Consider the following 11,779-nt stretch of genomic DNA (forward strand, 5'->3'; position numbering starts at 1 on the left):
TACTCTAAATCATACTTTAGCCAGAAAGACTATCACATTGCCATCTTAGGATATTACACTGATGCTTTCTTTCCTCTAGTTTGTATTTGCAAAGATGTATGTGAAGTGGCCTCTGGTCAAAAGGGTCACAAATAAGCTTTAAAAATGGATTCTTGTTTTAAAGGAGAAAAACATGGGAAACCATGGCTTTTCCCTTGCAGGCTGGCACAGTTCCTGCTTGCAAGGGGCTGCTTGGGACCCCCTTCTTGCTTCACACACCCACCCCTTGCCCCACACACTGGGAGGATGGGGCCTGGAGGCAGGGGACAGCAGGTCAGGGGTGAGAGGCGCTGGGTCGGGACTAGCCATCAGTGTTTACAAATGGGTCCTGGTTGAGAACCGCTGCTCTAAGAATTCTGGTATTATGTCTCTAATGCTCCAATGAAATAGGTAAATGGCATTGCAAAAGATAAGGTTAGGCACAGAGCACGAGTCAGTGGCCAGTTCTGGAAAAATGTGTTCACCTGCTCTAGCTGCTGTAGAGAAACTGCTTCTCCTTTGCGGTTCTAATGATGAAGCATAGGGAAAGGGAAATGTTAGGTCTGCTGGCTGCAGTGTCTGAATTTAGAGCTGCAAAATGATATGTGGTTTAGGGAGAGGTTGGGGGATGAAAGGGACTGTAGATTATGAGGAAAAGGTAGGAGCTTTAGTAGTGTTCATGGATGCTAACTGGTCAAGGAGGGGAAGAATGTGTGATTCTGTTTTCAGAGCCACATTAAATTAAACCAATAAATCTTTGAAAACTGCAGAGAAATCATTCACCTACAAACATCTCTCAGAAGGGTGAAAGTCAAGAATAAAATACTAAAAAAAGTTCAAATTCACTAATCTAGGGCTCCGAGGGATTTTAGGACATCTAATAGCTTGATGAAACAGGGTAGCTTAAAGGAAAGTGTTTCCACTGGGAGGTGGATATCGATGGCAATGGGCCTGTGTTAGAACTATTGAAGGAGCAAATTAACTAATGATAGGAGATGCACTGTCCTGAAAGCAAGTTTAGTGCATAGGCTTATGGTCTTTCCTGATTATAGGATATGCTAGGTACCAGACTCGGGAGAATAGATAATGTATTTCTTACTAAATGAGAACTTAACCAGATTGTCAAAGAAACACAGTTTTTCACAATATACTGTCCAGATTCTGTTAAGTAGTTTGGGTGAAAAGATTTAGAAATGAAGCTCTGTGGCCTTGGCTGAGGTGACATTTTAAATACAAAAAGAGATCAGCCCTGGGGAATCTCACAATAAGTAAACTTCAAAATTAATATTTTCTCTATATCTATTTTCTTATTTAAAAGAAAGCTACTATCAGAGCCACATCAGAGAACTCCTAAAGATGCAGTTATATTTCTAAGCACAAGTACGATAAATGTGCCTCAAATGGCTATTTAGATGTGTTATTGACAATTTGCCTGCACGAGCACAAATCAAGTACTTGGCACCTTAATAAATTTTGCATTTAATTAATTAGATCACTTGAGTCTTATACCGTAGTTTGGGAATTTCACAGACTGTTTTCAGGAAATGAAATAAGCATTACTGTCTGACAAAGTGAAGGAACAGTAGGTGGAGCCTACTTTTTTGGTATCCTTAATCAAAAGGTAAAGACTAAACCATCTTCTACCACAAATTGTGTCACCCAGATGTATGTAGGCTAATTGGCGCACACACAAAAGTTTAATGAACATGGATGAGAATGGATTGAAGAGTATAAGTGATAGACTCGCCTGACCTAGCTACCTAGGTGAGTCCTTAGAAATAGCTCTGCAGCTCTGTTCAGAGTCTGAGCCTAGTGCAACCTACCCACAATCAGTCTCAATTTTGACCCTTGTATCAGCATATTGATGTTCAAATTAGGATACCAATATTTGAAAATTGCTACTTCCCTCTTTTTCTCCCCTAACCCCCCACAACAAGAAAATCTAAAAAAATGACCTGAAATGTTTCTTTTGTAGTTAACATGCTTAGCTGCAGGTGTGATAGTACCTTTATAATTTAATTTAGAAAAAAAAGGTAGGATGTTTCTGAACCAACAACATTAGAAATTGGGGTCTATTTGTCTCCAGCAAACATATAGCTCTGACAAGAACAGTGCAAACTTCTTCATATTGTTCCCTAGCAGGATATTAACTCTTACTGGGAGTAAAAGCATTCATTTTGTGGAACTTGCTTCAGAGCAGAGAATATCTGTTGTTCTTAATTCTGTGTTGTGTTACAGAGGACTTCGTAAAGCCAGGGACGAAGCTAAGGCTACCGGACATCTTGCTCCCTGTCAGCATTCATGATTCTAGGGGAAAAGGAAACCCAGAAAGATTGTGTAGCTCTGTTTTTAGGTGTATGTATTTCAGTATGTCCTGTAGGGCACTGGATTATGCACAAGTACTTGTTACAAGAATTGCCATTCTTGTAACATCCTTGAAACTTTACTTCTATGTGGACTAGGGCAGTGCCATAGCAAGGGACGGGGGGTGAGCAGGGCAACCACCTTGGGCACTGAAGCAAAGGGGTGCCAACAGGAGCTTCCCAACCAGGGTGGGACGTGGGATGGAGCCACGAACAGCTGATTTGGGGGTGGACATGGGGATGGGGGAAGGACGGCTCCCGCCGCTGTGTGCAGTTCTGAGGAAGCATGGGTGGGGAGGGGGCATCTGCCCCCTGGATCTGTGCATGGGGCAAGGGTGGGCTGCCGCTGCAGGCTTTGCCCCAGGCCCCAAACTTCGTTGCTACAGCACTGGACTTAGTGAGTCCATTATGGAAATCTGGCACTTTGGTACAAGTTTGTATAAGACAAGTAGGATGCAAACTTTTTTTTTATGTTAGAAAACCTGGGAGGAAAAAAATATATTTTGATTTTTTTTTTTTAAGTCTAAGAAATGTACCAATGATTTCTGTATCTAGAAAATAGAATCTTTATTTTTCCTTATGCTTTCTAATCTATATTTGAAGAGCCATATTTTCCAAGCTGCCTCAATCCAGGCTCTATTTTTGCACCTGTAATCAGTTGCATGTATTATTTGAGGCATGATATGATGCATTTGATTGAAATGTGGGTTTAAGTGTGTAATATGTAGATGCAATTAATTCATCCTGAAAAATGTTAGCAACTCAATGAGGACATAACTGAAAATCTTACATCCTCTGTTTACTGGCTCTAATAAGACCAGTACTCTAGTGAGCCATAGTCCTTTACCTCTAGTCCCATCCCACTCTCATTTAATGTGCATTTCAAAGTGTCTGCTTTGATGGTTTATGGATCTAGAGCCTAACTTCCTTTTGGGATGTATAGAAACCTGTGGGAGAAGGAAATGGGAGAGCGGGCGGGGGAGGACAAATTTTCTGACATCTGTTTTTTCTGATGATGTGTTTTACAGAACCTGTTAATGTTGGCAAACTAAGAGTCTAAAACTCCTATAATTTGTTTCAAATAACTTGAAACATGAAATGATTATTCAAGCAAAACAACATAAAATGGAAATAAGCAAAGAAATGGATTCCATTGTGGATAAGGACTGAAACAAATATTCTAGTTTCATTGCATGAAATTAACAGACCTTGAATGATGCTAAATTTGATTTTTCGGTGTTTTGTGCTTTAGATTTGCTTGGAGGTGCTGCATTGCAGTCTCAAACCAACATTTACAAACACAAGAAGACTTAGCCTGGTCAGATCTAATTTTAAATTAAGTAACTTCTGCATTTCTGTTTGGTAAATTGGCGCCATTGCTGACTTTTTCCAGTGCAAGTAGGTAAATTACTAGAGTAGTAATTAGGATGAGGTTGGATTCCTGTCCCTGGCTGATATCATTGCTTCACAGAGAGAGCAGCTAGGGAATTATTTACCTTTTAATTGTAGTTCTCTGAAGGTGAGAGCCACTAAGGATTTATGCTCTTGGGTCTCAGCAGTTGTGACCTTGGGTACTGAATAACTAGATTAAATGGTAAAGTTTAGAACTGGTCATAATGAGTTAGTGCAGAAAGATGCCTTGAGGGGTCTATATGGCATATCCTAGCCCCTAACTCCCAGATCCTTTTCAGACTAATTATTATAATTATAACTTAAATAGGAATAAAACCCCAGCTCTCAAGGGGAGGTGGGAGGATGAGTGTGGCTCTAATAGCGGACACCACATTCAGAGAACTCAATTATAAGCAAGTAATTTCCTTTTCTCCGAAAGGTAATTGGCCTTTTCTACATCCCAGTTCTCAGAGATGATGGGGGTAGTTGTATGATTCTGCCGAGGAAGGCACTCTGTTGCCAATAGGAGCTCGGCTTGCAGTATAATATAAAAATTAGTGTTGGCCTTAATCTCTTTCTGTTATAAAAAGAAAATGGCCTAAGCTTGGTGAAACACCCTGTAGGATATGTTTTGTTTTTTAAATCCTCTTCAGAAAAATGTGTGCGTGTCCGGTGTAGGGGCTGTATGTACAGTCCTTGAGAGTCAAGGGTTTGGGGTTGCTTTTTTAATCCCCAGGACAAGGTACAACATAGATAGCAACTCTATAAACTGCCATTGCATTTCAATGCTCTGTTGTTGAAAGAACACCTTTAGGGGTAAGTGTATAGTGTGACCATAACCTCTCTGCTGAGACTGCCAACAAGTAGACCAATTAGTGCAAATTATGGCAGTAGAGCTGCTACAAAGCATTTTAACTTTAGTCTTTTCCATTCATACTCTCAATGCTATTTTTATTATACAGTCTTACTCAAACAGCCTCATTATACCACATTGCCATTACAAAGCTTTCTCCCAAACTACTCTGCATAGGACCCCCAAACTCTTTTTCTCCATGGGCTGCCACAAATAAACCACCCACCCATACTGACACATGGTGCAATGGCACTTTAGTAACAAGATTATTTGGGTTTGCTAGTACAGCATAAAGATAATCTCTTTTGGTAGCATTCACTCAAATTCAAGGGTGAATGCTGATGTGAATGTATTCAGACCTTTTCCTATGAATATCTCCTAATATCTGAGTACTTAAATTCATTATCACAAATCCTACAAATAGTTTGTTTTAAGCTTGAATAGTTGCCAAAAGGTAATTTGGTTGATTGTGAACATGGTTGTTGAACTTTGGAGTTTATATTGTACTGATTACTATGTCAGCCAAACAGGTAACAGAAATTATTACATATGGCTAGGGACCTACCGAATTCATGACAGCAATGTGGTGCGCTGTGACTCTTTTAATCTTGTAGGTTCCCTTGCATGTCCCTCCACCACTCATTGAAGGGGCTGTGCTTGCAGTTCACTTCTGATTGGTGGGTAGGTGAAAACTGCGGTTTTACATATGGCACCGTTTTGCCTCCAGCCATTGATTGGCTGAAGGGCCCGGGTGGCTCCGATGCTTGCTGCTGACTGTTGGGGAGGCAAAAACCATGCCATGGGCCATGTTTAAAACCATGGTTTTTGCTTCCCTGCCAATCAGGAGGGAATGGTGGGGCCCTTCTACCAATCCACGGCTGGCGGGGTAGGACATGTGGGAGAACATGAAAGCCTTTCATGTTCCCCCACATGCCTCTTTCCCTCCCCTCTCCAGTACCATTCACTGGCAGAGGGGCCCTGCTGCTCTGTCTTGATCAACAGGGAAGTGAAAACCACAGTTTTAAACATGGCATGGTTTTTGCCTCCCTGCCGGTCAGCAACAAGCACTGGGCCCCTAAGCCAATCAGAGGTGGGAGGCAAAAACAACGCTGTATTTAAAACCGCAGTGTTTGCCTCCCCACTGATCAGAAGTGAGCTGCAACTGCATCCCCTTCACCAATCAGGAGTGATGGAGGGGTGTGCGGGGGAACCTGCAAGATTAAAAGAGCTGCAGCGCCACCCCGCTTCTGCTGCAAATTCGGTACTCAGTGGGTCCCTACATATGGCTTACCAATATCATATGAACTGGAAATCCTTGCAGTTAGCAAATTAATTAACGTCCTTCATAGGGAGGAAGGTGGAGAGTTTGGCTTCATTGGGTACATCTACATGAGATGCTTAATGTGCATTAGACTAATCCTACTAAACATTAGCGCATCACGGTAAAAGCCGTGCTAATGTGCAGTAGAATGAGTCTACTGCGCATTAGCCTCACTAAAAGACCATGCATTGGTGCTACTGCTCAGTAGTGCTGTTTACTGCACATTGAGTTAGTACTTGTTAGTCTATTACAGGTACTAAACTTAATGCACAGAAACATTGGTGCATTAAGTCACATTTAGATGTGCCCATTGTAAGGTTTCTCTGTGATTTTTGGGAAGACTCCTGGGATCCAGTCTGGGGCCTTTAGGTTTATTGCCACTCTAAACAATTTGAGACTGGCAGCTTTCATTTAATCTTCATTAGGACAGATGGAAATGCTTAAAAGGATGGAAGTTTCAACCTTAGTCCTCATTTCTAAACTGCCACAGCTCAGCACTGCCAGCCCACACCAAACAAGCACACTTCTTTTCTAAGTTGCCAGTCCAACATGGCATAACTACTGTCATATATTTCATGTGACCTCTGTTGCTATTAGAGAATCAAAACTCCAGATCCTCAAACCTCCAAAATTGGAGGTCATTGTTTCCCAAATGTGGCATCTGTCATCTTTTTCTAAAGCAACCCCCAAGATCAGAACACCTTTGCACTGAGACAAGGCTCAGGGATGAGGGCTTAGGCCTACCCTGGTTGCTTTGAAATTTAATGTACTTCCAGGAAGTCCTGGGTTATCCTAAGAATGCTGCATTTTTATACTGTAAAACCACATTATCTGTACAAAAATGACTGTTTTCAAACTTGGAGAAAGGCACAAATTAGTATGCAATCCTGCATACTTGAAATTGCTGCTTCTTGCTCATTATTACCAACTTCTCTAGCTTATGTTTGGAACATCTCCTTCAGTGTCCTTCAGAAAAGATGAAGTTACCATAGTAGCAAGGTGTTGCCAAAGCGACCGTGTTTTTATGATGTCATCAGAAAACAGCTTGTTCCAATAAACACCTTGAACTTGCTTTATAAAAGTGCTGTCCCTAGTATAGTTTAAACAGGAACAATTAGGAAACCGTGCTTCACCATGCGGTTCCAAAACACCTCTTTTCTCTATTCAAGTATGACATCTTGACACTTCTGTTGTGGAATATTAAAAAGAAAGGAGAGAGAGACTTTGAACTTCTGTTCTAAAAGTGTTATTTATGTAAAATCAGGTGTAAATATGAGCATTTAAGTTACAGGAACCAAAACCCTCACATGCCTACCTTTTATATACTGGTTGTTGATCAACTTGGAATATTTTGCTATGTTGCAGGGTTTTTAACATCATGTATCTTGCAAAGCTCCACTTAAAGAGATACTTGTTAAATTTAAGGGCATTTCTCCCTTTCTGTTCTTAGTGCTTGGGAAAGAAGATACTAGATTGATATGTGTGGTGATTGCTTAGCCAGGAATAGGTACAGCAGCAATAGAAACTTCCTTCATGCTTTCCTTTTTCCTTTGTCAAATTCAGATAAGGAAGAAAGGGATGCTTAGTAATTATATAACTCTTATTATCTCAAATTCATCTTTGGTGCATACTAGCACTGCTGTGGTGGAACAGCACGTGGGAGGGCTGCAGGAAGTCATTAACAAATTGATTTTCTAGGTGGTTCAGTACCAGCTACAGTCTACATTAGGGAATCTGTTCACCCCAGGAGTGAGAGGTGTGTTGTTTTTTTCCAGCCTATCAAGTCTTGGTCCCTTTGAGACTGGCAATACCGGGCAGTGCCATTGCTGCCAGTTGTTACCTGGCCCATTTCAGAATTGTTGTCTGATGAACACAGCCACATTTTCAGTCTCTGCTGATAGGTTTAGACTTGAACCAGGCTTACTGGAGCGAAAGGCTCCATCTCATTAGTTTTTCCATAATTCATTTTGGTCTCCAAATTTCTTCATATTACTTTTAAATCAATCTGTGCTTTGGGGGAGTGGGGAGGTTGGAAACAACCTCTCTATCATTATGATTTTTTCCAGCATTCATAACAAAGTTTTTTAACTGTTTTTCTAGAGGCCATCTCCTACCAAAATTGTATTTTAATGTACCCTGGAAAAGTTTTGTCGTACAACAACAAAATATACAAATATTTAATTGAGAAGAAACTTGATTCCTGAAAAGCCTTGTGGATTGTTATATTTGTGTGTGTCTTCATGTATGTTGCTTCATGGTTTTTTTCTTCACCTTCAGTTTAATGAAATGGCTCAAAATCTGATTTGATTCCTCTTGATTTAAAAATAAGGAAGATTTTCCTCTAACAAAGAAACTAAAAAATACCAGTACAATCTTTACATATATTGTGTAGTGTATATAAAAATTATATCCTGAGGGTAAAGAGTGAAACTACTGTCCTACTCAGTCCTTTATGTTCAATTGGCAAAGTATTACCATCCTTAAAATCAGAACTGGCTTTTCAAAATATATATTTTTAACTGAAAATAAATTTATTTAAATTCCAACTTATTTCTGTTCCCTTTCAAGAAGGCTGTATGCTCCAAATATTTTACATTTTTATTCCTTGCAGCATGCTCTGGACATAAGATCCCTTGCAGCAGGGAGAGCTGGAGAACGGAGCAACAATTGTATTATTGAAGAGCTCCATAACTGCAGACTGGGAAAAGCATGATCGGATGTGATTTTCAGAACAGATGCCCAAGCAGAGTTGGCAGTTAATTAAAAGCACTATGTACTTAATGATTAACTAATCACAGCATGATGGCATTCAACAGAGATGCAAGAAACTTCTCTGCTGGATTCAACTGAGAAACTCCTAATGTCTGCCTTCAGGGTACCATACTTACAGCAGTTTGCTTTTGCATTACCAGCAGAGACAACACAAGCAGTTAGTCTAGCAAATTTCATTAAACATTACTTAGTTAAAACTTTAAACCAGAAAAGATGGGCTCAGACAACTACCAGATCAGTTGTAAATATTGCACAGTTCATGTTATATAATGGCAATCTATAGCCCTTCTGTCAAATGTGGATTTTGAAGCAATTTGCTAACATTCAACTGAGCTTCAAAATTCAGTTATGTCACTATCATTTTCATATTGCCAATGAGTAAATGAAGGCACTGACAGGTTAAATAACTTGCTTGACTTCACATACTGACTCTACAGCACAGCAGTTTCCTGCCTCCTAATTTATTGGTGAAAGCCCAAGATGGGTTTCCTCTCCTTGCCATAGAATTATAGAATCCTTCTCATTAAGATAAGTGACATGGGGTAGATTAACTCAGTTGGTTAAATAATTGACTTAAACCTCAGTTCAGAGTTTAAACTGAAAGCGCTTGGATAAAAATGCTTATTATTTTTGACTTCCTACATTTTGGCCTTCCAGCTACCTGTGGTCTGAGGCTGATGATGAAGGACACCTGCTGCTGAGAAAACAACACCTGCTTATTTTGTGGTGATCTGCTCCTTCTTTTTGGACAGTCTGTCTGTCTTATCCTCTTGGGGCATGGTGTGAGCTGCATTTACAAGGAAGGTCTGGCTCTTTGAATAAAGGTTTATACAGCACCGAGCTTAATAGTACACTGGGCTACTGATAGCCAAGTAAACAATACCCCTCTATATTTCTCAGTCAGGAGTGAGTTTGGCATGGTAATTGGTAAAATAGGATGTAGAAGGTTATTTCTGCAGCATTTCTAGCTGAACTAAAACAAGAATTCTTATAGGTGATTCTGTTTTTATTAGATTGCCCCCCAAGAGGAGTGGATACCCTCCAGAGCTGGTCAGGGAAAAGAGAAGGAGCATTATCTTTTTGAGTAATATTCCTGGTTGTATGTTGAATTCAGCAGAGAGACCTTGAATCATTGTACCAGCATTATAGTGATCACCTGAATGAGTTTGGGGCTAACAGCTAGTACATGCCTGACAGTCAGGAATGCTGGGGTCTCTTCTTCCCTCTGCTACCAATTTGCTCTCTAACTGTGGAATTCAAGTTACTGAACCTCTGCCTTAATTTCCCCAAATGACATATGGAGATAATGCCTGACACATGGGGATGTTTGGGAGGTTGTATTAGTGCATGTTTGCAAAGCATTTTGAGACCCTGGGATGGAGAGGGCTGTCGTAAACCAAACCTCCTGGCCTAGGCTGAACTGCTTGTAGACTGAACTTGCTACGTTTTAAAATTGCTTCTGTTAATGTTTTTCTCCCCTGCAGGTAAGCAAGCCTAATTTAAAAGAAAATAGCATCTATTACTATCTTGGTTGCTATTGCCAGGGTCAGTTGGTCTACCCATGCTACATGCCTCAGTGTAACATTCACTTCTCTTTAAGCAGAGCATTCCTGAAACAGAGGAAGGGGATTGTTTGTGCTACTGAGAGAGACGGAATTAAAGCTCTGGGGAACACCCCCATGAGGAGAGCAGCCATGCAGCCAGCTTTCCTCTGTAGCTGTATAATAGCACCCTCATCACTGCTCGATAATCCCTGTCCTTCTCTTCATCCCTGTCCAACTTCTAGATGTACTGTATGCTCTTAGGCAAAATAGAGGAGCATTTCCTTTCCAGCCAGTGCCCCCTTGAAATGGCCAGGAAGGATGGACAGACAGTGCCATCTAACTGCTGTGTCATGCCACAAACTGAATGTGCAGCCATCTGGAAAATTAATTTCCTTTAGTTTCACTTCAATAAGACTTTACCGATATGGCAAGTGATTCCAGATAAAATTGTAAAGTAAAGGTCCAATGTTTTAGGTATCTGTCTGAAATGAATACAATAGACCAACAGCATGATTTCCGGGTATACTGGGGAGGGAGAGGTAGGAGAGATTCTCTGCTCCTGCTTGTCATTATTCTAATTTTCTTAATCCATTACAGACGGAATAAAATTTGTTCTCTTGTGTCTGCCACCTAGTGGTCATAGCATGAAACTAGACTTTGCAGAGTTCTTGTCCCTTGGATTTCACCTGCTGTTATGACGTGTCTCAGTGCAGCTCATATACACAGTCATATATATATGCAGTCATTGTCCAGCAGCTTTGTAAAGGAAAACTGCTTGCACCTAATGATTACAGTTGCACTACAGGTAAGCTGAAGCAAAGACTGTTACTGGACACAGCCTTCAAATGGGAGATGAATTTGAGCTAAGCTCAAACTGCAAGTAAGAGCTAAGGTAAGACTTCTTCCCCAAGTATTAATCATTAATACAATGGAGTAAGCCCTACACTTTAAACAAGAGCCTTATCCTCAAATTTTTATGCATGGGGCAAAATTAAGACATAATCATAAACATTCCCAGGGTCCTGTAAATTATGTCAGTCTTTTCTTTTATTTAAAAGGAAAAAACCAAACCAAACCAAAGCTTGTGGCTCTAAAAAAATGTAGAAAATGTAATCTGAGTGTGTCTGATACAAGGATGTCTGCAGAAGTCTGAGGAAGCCTGAAATATTTGACAGGGTAAACTGCACCATGCACCTCAACCAAAGGGTTAACTCTACCACATACACTGGTTTGGGGAGCCCCGCCATTACCTACCCCACCACCAAGACCAGAAGAATGAAGCAGGCCCAGCAGGACTGATGACATGAGTAATGGGGCCTACGGTGCTGCCACCCAAACAGGAATGAGCAATGACCCTACTGCTCAAAGAGGTGCACCAATAATCGGGGTGGATTTACATGGGTAAATCTAAAACCTGGAACTATTCTCAAAGAATTGTGGGATGTCCCTGACCACTCCCCCCAGGCCCTGGGAAAGGTCAATTTAGATTGTATGTAAAAGAAGGAAGTTTTTGGCT

This window comes from Alligator mississippiensis, chromosome 10 (assembly GCF_030867095.1).
Source record: "Alligator mississippiensis isolate rAllMis1 chromosome 10, rAllMis1, whole genome shotgun sequence".
Taxonomy (NCBI): domain Eukaryota; kingdom Metazoa; phylum Chordata; order Crocodylia; family Alligatoridae; genus Alligator; species Alligator mississippiensis.